This window comes from Oncorhynchus kisutch, linkage group LG11 (assembly GCF_002021735.2).
Source record: "Oncorhynchus kisutch isolate 150728-3 linkage group LG11, Okis_V2, whole genome shotgun sequence".
Classification (NCBI taxonomy): Eukaryota; Metazoa; Chordata; class Actinopteri; order Salmoniformes; family Salmonidae; genus Oncorhynchus; species Oncorhynchus kisutch.
In genome coordinates, this window is record NC_034184.2 from 33,860,681 (window position 1) to 33,870,228 (window position 9,548).

The 9,548-nt window shown below is 43.0% G+C and overlaps 1 long non-coding RNA gene across 1 annotated transcript; it reads left to right on the forward strand.

Moving 5' to 3' along the window:
• Positions 1-4,549: 4,549 nt before the first annotated feature.
• On the forward strand, positions 4,550-9,333 carry LOC116376136 (uncharacterized). Its single transcript, XR_004211520.1, has 3 exons — positions 4,550-4,769; positions 6,914-7,035; positions 7,230-9,333. It is a non-coding gene; the product is annotated as an uncharacterized LOC116376136 (long non-coding RNA).
• Positions 9,334-9,548: the final 215 nt, after the last annotated feature.

Genomic DNA, 9,548 nt, shown 5'->3' on the forward strand with positions numbered 1-9,548 from the left:
CTCTATCCAAACGGACTGGTGCGCCAAATCCATCAATGGAAAGGCCGTTGTCACCCACTCCGCTATCCAAACAAGTTTCTCTGTGAAAACAAGAATAGCCGCGTTCCTACATTCAACCAGGCAGTTCCCATTTGCTTGCAACTCGTCCTGCTTGTGACGGTGTGAGCGAACATTTCCCAGGATTACAGCAGGCAGTGGAGACCTTTTGCAAAAGGCTTAAAGGTTCTGCACAGTCATCCTATTTCCCAAGTAAAGATTGCCTTTGAATTACCAAAACATCACCCATAATATGTGTACAACATTAAAATGCTCAGAATTGAAAATATTGTACCTTTTGTCTCATCTCTAACTATCAGGAAGGGCGGGGAGTTTATATTCATGAGATTTCCTAGACTGACAGCTCTTTGAAACACCCTTGTCAGGTAACAAGGTAAACAATGGGCCACATGTCATTCCGAGCCTAAATAGCGTGCCTCAACCCATTTTCTCAGCTAAATGTTCTCATGGTCAACAGAGCTGATCATGGACTGTTGGATATTAGACAAAACTAGCAATACATGTACACTTCTACACTATAATTAGTAGAGCTTGAGTGACCTTAGACATAAGGGAATGTACATGCAAACTGCATACAATAAGTGTACTGCTCTGCATTAGCATTGTAAATGACAATATCTTCAGAATTGTATGTATTGATCAGACATTTATTTTATAATTTACAATAGGCCAGCATAGCCAAAATATTAATCAACATGATCACTCATGATAATGTAATGTCTTTGGCTATGCCAGATTAAGAAATATGACATGCTATTCTATAAAATCCTTTCTCTGTAATTAATATTACCTGATTGAGCTAATCATGTAAATGTAATTAACTAGAAAGTCGGGGCACCACGAAATAATATTTATAGAGCTGTTATCTTCCGAATAAACTCTTAAAGACCTAGTAATATTTTACATCAATAGCAGTCAATATTAATCGTCACCTTATTTCAGTCTCATCTATCTTCACGAACCCTGGCTAACAAGTTGAATCAGCAATATAAAATTGGGTTAAATTATTTATTTACTAAATACCTTTTCATTTTATTTTACTAGGCAAGTCAGTTAAGAACAAATTCTTATTTTCAATTACGGCCTAGGAACAGTGGGTTAACTGCCTGTTCAGGGGCAGAACGACAGATTTTGTACCTTGTCAGCTCAGGGATTTGAACTTACAACCTTTCAGTTACTAGTCCAATGCTCTAAGCACTAGGCTACCCTAATCACACAGAATTACATATACACAGAATGAATCATACCTTGATTACAAATGATGTCATAAAGGAAAACGTCCCTAGCGGACGGAGCAGACATGACAGCTGGTTACACAAAGGAAAGTGGATTGGGTTTGAGTGAAAGAGCGGGAAGACTGAGGAACAAAGGGAGAAGCTGTGCTATCTTAAATACAATATCCTATGCATTCTAAATTACCGCCCATTTGTAAAAGGAAAATGCAATAAATATTTACTCTGAGCTGCGCTTCAATAGGTTGGTAGTAGATGGAAGGCCATGTTGCCCAACAGAGTCCTTTGTCAATTTTGAAGAGTGTCTCTCATGGTGAACGGAATATGTTGTAGTGTCGTCGTTGTGTGGTAGAAGGGATACTCTGTCTGTCCTTTCCTAGCCCACGTTTACAGCTGCGGTTGCTAATTCAACGGCTAGGATGTCTCACTTCTTTAGTGAATAAGAGTTCAAAGTTCATACCATTCACAACCAAAGCTCACGCTGAGGTTGGCTTAGTTCTGTAGTTGACATGTTAGTCCTTTTTAACGTATGGACCGTCGTCCTCACGTCCTCAGAACAGGAGGTTACATTTTCGTCAAGGGCTTATATAGTGGAGGGAGAAGGGTGTGTTTTCATAGTTTTATAACCCATGTCTCTTCACAGGGGCGAGCCACTGATTGAGCAGAGCCCTAACCTTATGAAAACCCAAATCTCTCATTTGGAAGCTAAAATTACGTTTAATTTATTCACCAATAATTTTATATTCAAACATTTAAATTGCACAACAATTCCATGTGAATCTGATAACTAAAATGTGTAGACTTTCCACTATACCGTTTATGTCATCCTATCATTGATGAGAATGTCTCAGATGACAACCGAACTGACATCATATTCATTAAGTACCAATGCATATGTTCAACTGGTCAGATTACCGAAATATGGTTCATTTCCCCCCACCTTCTGATGTTCCCAGAATCTCTATGTTAACCAAGGGATTTTCAATAGTCACATCAGTAGGGTAGAGAGAGGAAAAAAAACGGGAGGAGAGGTATTTATGACTGTCATCAACCTACCCCCAGGCCAGCGTCATGACAATAAATAAAGGTGAAAAATATTTGTGAGACATCATTTGACCTAAAAATAAATAATTTGAAATATAAGCTTAATTTAGGCACCTGGCCACCCTAAGGTGTGCAGGACCCATTGATTCATACAATTTGTAAAACTCATCTCCCAAAATGTTATATCATATGATGCAAAAGTAAATTAGTTAGGCTTTCAGAAATGCAACCAACTACAGATATTGATGGGTGAGGAGCGGGAGAAGAGGGGCACTCATGTACCCAGCTTCAATTAAGCAGGCTTCAGTAACCCCCAAGATTGAAGCAGGAGACAAATCCAGCTACGGCCTCCTCCTTGTCAGGCCACTCACACTGGACAGACAGGGGTCCTGGGATGGACATCTCGCACAGCTTCCCCAAATATGGTGCTGGATTAAGGGTGACCTCATTGAAGAGGAGATCCAGGAGCCTGTCTACGTAGTCAAATGTTTTTGAGAAGGGAAACGTTTGTTAAATGGGTAGTGAAATGGGTAGTTTTCTTTTACTTATTGTTCTCAGTTATGATGCTATCAATTCGTTGATGTTGTGATCTACTCATTCTACAATGTGTTTTCTGTTGTTTTTGAAGTACTCAATTTGAAACATGCAATACTTGGTTTTGCACTTTGTGAAACTTTTCAATGTTTGTATTTGGATTTTCTTTTTGTGCCTGAAATGCTTTATTAACCAGGTAAATGAGTGCAGTGAACCCAAATGATCTCAGTCACTCAATTGTTCTTCCATAAAGTGCTGTATAAAACCGGTCTCATTCATACAATGATATTGCAATAAACTCCCATATCAGAAATATTAGTAGTCTTCAACTGAACAACTGAACACATAAACCAACATGGTATAAATCACCCCAAAACAAATGAAATACCATAAGCAAAAAAGTGGTAGTCCATCGGTCAGTTAGACAATCCAATCTGCCATCAGATCTCCAGCAGAGAAAGGCCAAGGAGACCAACGTGGACCAGTAGTCCAACAATAGACATAAGTAGATCCGATAGTGGTAGAACCTGCGACATAGCTACAGTACACACTTTTAAATACAACAAAACACACTGGGTATGAAGCTTCCAAACTGAGGTTTGAGCATTTCCTCTCTCGCGCCACTATCACAACCCACTTTTGCACAGCTGATGCCGGCTATTTAATAGGTCATAAAAGGGGACGCGCCCCATCGGCTGGAGAAGCACTGAGACGGTTCAGACAAATTCAGGGCCGTCACCCCTCCCCCACTGGAAAAAACCCGACCATTGCCCTGGAAGGCACATCTTGGTCTGGGAAACCAAGAAAAGTCTCCTCATCACTTTCTGCTTGATCTAGCATACAGTTTGTAAACAAAGCCAAAGCAAGACGTAGAAGCACATGTGATGACGGTTTTAAGGCGGTACATACATTTTAATTAGTTAAGATGATATGACACTAACATTAGTGTATTACATTTCCGGCTTTATGCGAGTTGCAATGAAGTCGGAAGTAAATCCTTAGCAATGCCTGCTTCCCGAATCAAGGTTTTTGACATGGGAGAGGACCAGTAACTTTATGATCAAACTTTATCAATGTACCAGCGACAGTAATTTTGCATACCTGGGTCACCCTACTTTGAACTTGTTTTATCCAAATATCATCCAATTTGATGAAAAACATGATTTTCACTGTTTGGTATCTTTAATTTACACCTCAGTCCTCCTCATTTCCCCTTATTTGTTTCCGTTTAGTCTCGGTAGTATATCCTTTGTGAGGAATTGTAGGGGAGGCTTGGCGCAACAGCTCCACAGGTATATACCATGATGGATGAATGGGGCCTGCGGCAGTGTGTAGATTCAGTAGAAACTGTTGCTGCTGGAGGAGAGGAAGGAGAGCCGGTATCCTAGTCAGGTTCAGAATTTCAAGTATATTGATTGCTAATATACAATCTCTGGACAATAAGGCAGATTAGCTCACGGAGAGTGTCACGTCCTGACCTTAGTTCCTTTTTATGTCTCTATTTTAGGTTGGTCAAGGCGTGAGTCGGGGTGGGCATTCTATGTTTTGTTCTATGTTTGTATTTCTATGTGTTTGGCCTGGTATGCTTCCCAATCAGAGGCAGCTGTCAATCGTTGTCTCTGAATGAGAACCATACTTAGGCAGCCTGGTTTCACCCTTGAGTTGTGGGTAGTTTTCTGTCTCTATACCAGACAGGACTGTTTTGTTTGTTCCAGTTTGGGCTAGTGTATTAAAAGATCATGAACACGTACCACGCTGCACCTTGGTCCTCTCCTTCTTCCACCTACGATAGCCGTTACAGCGAGGATCTCCTTTCAGAGAGACTTAAGGGACTGCAACATAATCTGCTTTACGTAAACGTGGCTTTCTTCCTCGATGTTGTCTATCTATTAGAGCTGAGTGGTTAGTGCATTTTGAGATTGATTCGGTTTCGATTATTAAATATAAAGTTTTTTCAATTTCGGTTTTGATTATTTGGGTTGAATGCTGCAACAACACAGAATAAAACAATTAATACAATTCCATGATGGAGACAAAAAATATACTTATCACTCCCATCTGTCATTGTCTAGTACTGTCTTTTTGCTAGCTAGGGCCATCAATTTCAATTGCTGCCTGTCTTCCCAGTAGCCTACTTGATGTGTGAACTGCTGACTGCTCACAACTTGCAGATGACACATCAACCAGGATTAAGTGGCAGGGAAATGTTTGACTTGTATTGGTAATTAGTGGCTGTATTGGAGGGGGAGTGGTTTCTTCTCTATTAGGCAATCAGCAATTAGTGTTAGTACTTCAGCGGCAGCTGGAAGGGGCAGTCGTGTCAGTGGCGGTGTCGTCACTGAAACAAAAACGGTTCTGCCGAGTTGTTCTGCGATGTTCTTTGAGGAAGGAAAGAGAGGGAGGCTCCACTCCACTCTCTCACTTTAGTGTCTTACCTAGTTTCTGATGTTCTCCTTTTGCTCTTTAATAGCTTTGGCAACTATGTGTGTGTTTTCTATCCCTGTTTGTTCCTCTTCCTGTAGGCTTTACAGACACTCCCCACCCCTTGGCTGCAACCCTTCTAATTTAGTGTACCCTGCGTGCACAACCCATGTGGAATTCTTGGTCTGTGGCGATGTTTGGAACTGCCGATCTGCGGTCAACGCCAAGTTCATCTCAGCCTATGCTGCCCTTCAGTCCCTTTTACTTTTTGGTCCTGACAGAGACATTGCTCACCCCAGAGTACCCTGCTAATCCAGCTGCTCTCTTTTCATGTTTTCTCTCATAGTCCAAAAGCACCTGGTTGTCACGGTGATGGCACAGGGCTACTCATTTCTCTCCCCTGTCCATCTCCTCATGTGAAATCCATGCTGTCACTGTCACTTGACCACTCAAGCTTCACATTGTCATCTATCCCCCAACAGCTGCCCTTGGAGAGTTCCTTAATGAGGCTGTTTGCCTACTAATCTCACTGCAACCATCTCTCCAGGTCTCTGATCACTACTTTGTTTTCTTTTCAGTCTCGCTTTCCTCCATGCCTAGCCACTCAGCCGCTCCCCAGATGGTCATATGCCATCTCAATCTTCACTCTCCCTCACTACTCTCTCCTCTTCGATCCTATCATCTCTCCCTACTGCTAAATCCTTCTCCCTCCTGTCTCCTGAGTCTGCCTCTTCGACCCTACTCTCCTCCCTTTCTGCATACAATGGCTCGCACTGTCCTCTTTCTTCCTGGCTGTCTCACCCCTCCCCTCCTGCTCTGTGGCTGAGGAACTCATTGTGAGCTTACAGAACAGAGCTGTGGGCAGCTGAGAAAAAATAAGGAAAACTATACTTCTGGAGGATTTATAATCCTTTCACTCCCTCCTCTCTACATTCTCTTTCTCTGTATCTGGTCCTAAAGCCACTTTCTATCAATCTAAATTTCAAGCTTCTGCCTCTAACCCTTGAAAACTTTTCCACCTTCTCCTCCCACCTTAATCCTCTACCCCCTCCATCCTCCCTCTCTGTGGATGACTTTGTCAACCACTTTGAAAATAAGGTTGAAGGCGTACACTCCTCACTCACTCAGCCTATTGAGTCCGCATGTCCCACTCACACAAAACTACCATACGCCTTGACCTCTTTCACCCTTCTCTCTCCAGAAGAAATCCTGCAACTAGTGAGGTCTGGCTGCCTGACAACCTGCCTGCTCAACCCCATCCCCTCCTCCTTTCTCCAGACCATCTCTGGAGACCTTTTCCCATTCCTAACTTCCCCCCTCAACTCACCCTGACCACTGGCTGCGTCCCCTCTGACTTCAAAATTGCACAAGTCGCTCTCCTCAAGAAACCAACAACTCTTCTGACATCAAAAACGTTATTTTCTTTCCAAAACACTTGAGCATGCTTTCTCTGATCAATGCTCTCGTTAACTCTCTCAGAACAAACTTCTTGACCCTAACCAGTCAGTTCAAGAAGGGTCAGTCAGGCTTCAAGAAGGGTCACTCAACCGAGACTGCTCTTCTGTGTGTCACGGAGGCTCTCCATACTGCCAAAGCTGACTTTCTCTCCTCTGTTTTCATCCTAGATCTCTCTGCTACCTCCGACACCTTGAACAATCAGATCCTCCTCTCTACACTATCAGGGCTGGGCATCTCAGGCCCTGCACTCTTTTGGATTGCATCCTTCCTGGCAGACCACATCTAGAAGGTGAACTGGAAAGGATCTGTGTCTGCACCACGTACTCTCACTACTGGTGTCCCACAGGGCTCAGTTCTAGGCCATTTCCTAATCTCTCTATACACCAAGTCACTTGGCTCTATCACATATCATGTGGTCTCTCCTATCATTCCTATGTCGATGACACTTAACTACTTTTCTCCTTCCCCCCTTGTGACACCCAGGTGGCGACACGCATCTCTGCATGCCTGAAAGATATCTCAGCTTGGATGTTGGCCCACCATCTCATGCTAAACCTCGACAAGACGGAGCTGCTCTTCCTCCTGGGGAAGGCCTGCCCACTCAAAGAACTCTCCATCACAGCTGACAACTCCACAATGTCACCCTCCCAGAGTGCAAAGAACCTTGGCGTGACCCTGGGAACACTGTCATTCTCTGCAAACATCAAAGCAGTGACTTGCTCCTGCAGGTTCATGCTCTACATCATCCGTAGAGTACGACCCTACCTCACACAGGAAGTGGTACAGGTCCTAATCCAGGCACTTGTCATCTGTACTACTGCAACTTGCTGTTGGCTGGGCTCCCCACTTGTGCCATCAAACCCCTGAAACTTATCCAGAACGCTGCAGCACGCCAGGTTTTCAACCTTCCCAAGTTCTTCCATGTCACCCAGCTCCTCCGCGCACTCCACTGGCTTCCAGTTGATGCTCGCATCCACAACAAGACCATGGTGCTTGCCTCTGGAGCAGCAAGAGGAACTGCCCCTCCCTACTTGCAGGCTATGCTCAAACCCTACGTCCCAATCCAAGCACTCCATTCTGCCACATGTGTTCTCTTGGCCCTCCCACCCCTACGGGAGGGTAGCTTCTGCTCAGCCCAGTCCAATGGTGGAACCAGCTTGCCTCTGAAGCTAGGACAGCAGAAACCTGAAACCCTACCTCTTCAAAGTATCTTAAATAATCCCCCTCCTCAACCTCGGCCCTGAATCAACACTTGCACTTGACTCCTCCCCCTTTTCAAGCTCTGACTTTGCTGATAGCTACTTTATTGAGGGAAAAGTGTACTTACTATGCCTGTGATATGTCCCTCCTAGCTATCTTAAGATGATTGCACTAACTGTATGCCGCTCTGGATAACCATTTATTTACATCAAATATTTCAGTTGTTGTGCATATTTCATTTGTTTTATTTGATGAATTTATTAGTTATTCCAAGTCATATCGTCTCTATAGAGCTGCTGCCTATGCTGTCTGACAGAATCAGTATTTTGTAGTTATTCTAAGTAAATAAGGCTTAGGTTTACTATCAATCACTTACATCATGTATTTACAGGTTGAGATACCTAGCGACGCAACAGCTGCTCTCTAGATTCCCCTCACAACCATGCATTCTTCTGTAGCAAGCGTAAAAGAAACACTGACCGGACAGTCATTGCATTCAATTTCCACATATTATGCGCTAAACTATGTAGAATATTGGCCTGTTGGAAACTACAACTCCCTAGTACATCACACAGTTCAGGCTGAATCTGATTTAGCTCTAGAGAAACTGTGCATTGTGCGCATTGAGCTCCCAGTAAAAAAAGGAAAGAAATGTAATTCAAATTATTTATCCGACTTGGGTCAATTCATTGTTTAAAACAGAAAAGCCCCAGAAATGTAGGTCAATCGCTCAGCACTAACATCCATCCAACCCGCTGGGTTCTCCGTCCAGTCTGTGTATACATCCAATAAACATTGATTTTATTTGATAATTGGCATAGGTTTATACTAGGAAAACTCACAAGGGGTTTCTTTGTTAGATTTTTCCAGCGCTTATAGCACTTAATATTCAGTGTGTGGAAACAGAACCAAACTGCTTAAATAAACCTCCAGAATGAAAAAAGTGGGAGTCAACAATAACTTTCCCTCCTGTGAAGACAGCGAGCAGAGTGGAGTGCACAGATTGATATTCTGACAGGAAAATGTAGAAGTTTTGCCCTGAGCCCACGGCCAGTTTTCCAATCTGTAATCAAATTCACCCCCCCCCCTCCCCCCACACACACACACACACTATTTTCCACATAGGTTCTCTATCAACGGCACATGCTCTCTCTCCATCAGAAATAACTCAATGTGTTACAGTTCCTTAAGTTTATGCCATATCTGAGAGACATCGATCCATCTATCTATGCACCCATACAGGCACATATTCTGCTATTGTGCAGCACCAGCTATACCATTCTACCCAGGGATTTGACCACAAACATCATTAAAATGTTTTTATTTTGCACTAATGCTAAATAATACTCTCTTCCCTTTCCCTTTATTAAAAACTGAAATGATATTATGCAAATAGTTACAGAAAGGAGCGTTATGAATATTTTGTAGTATTTAGATGGTCTTAGGAACATTAGCATGAATTGTTTCCTCCCTTGGCAGGGGGAGTCAGAGGAATTAGTTTCATGCCTTACCGTGAATTGATGAGTTCTGCTTGGGTTTCAGAACTTTTGATTGAACTGCAGGGTCAGGCGAGACAGCGGAAACGGCCTGTGAATTGTTAGG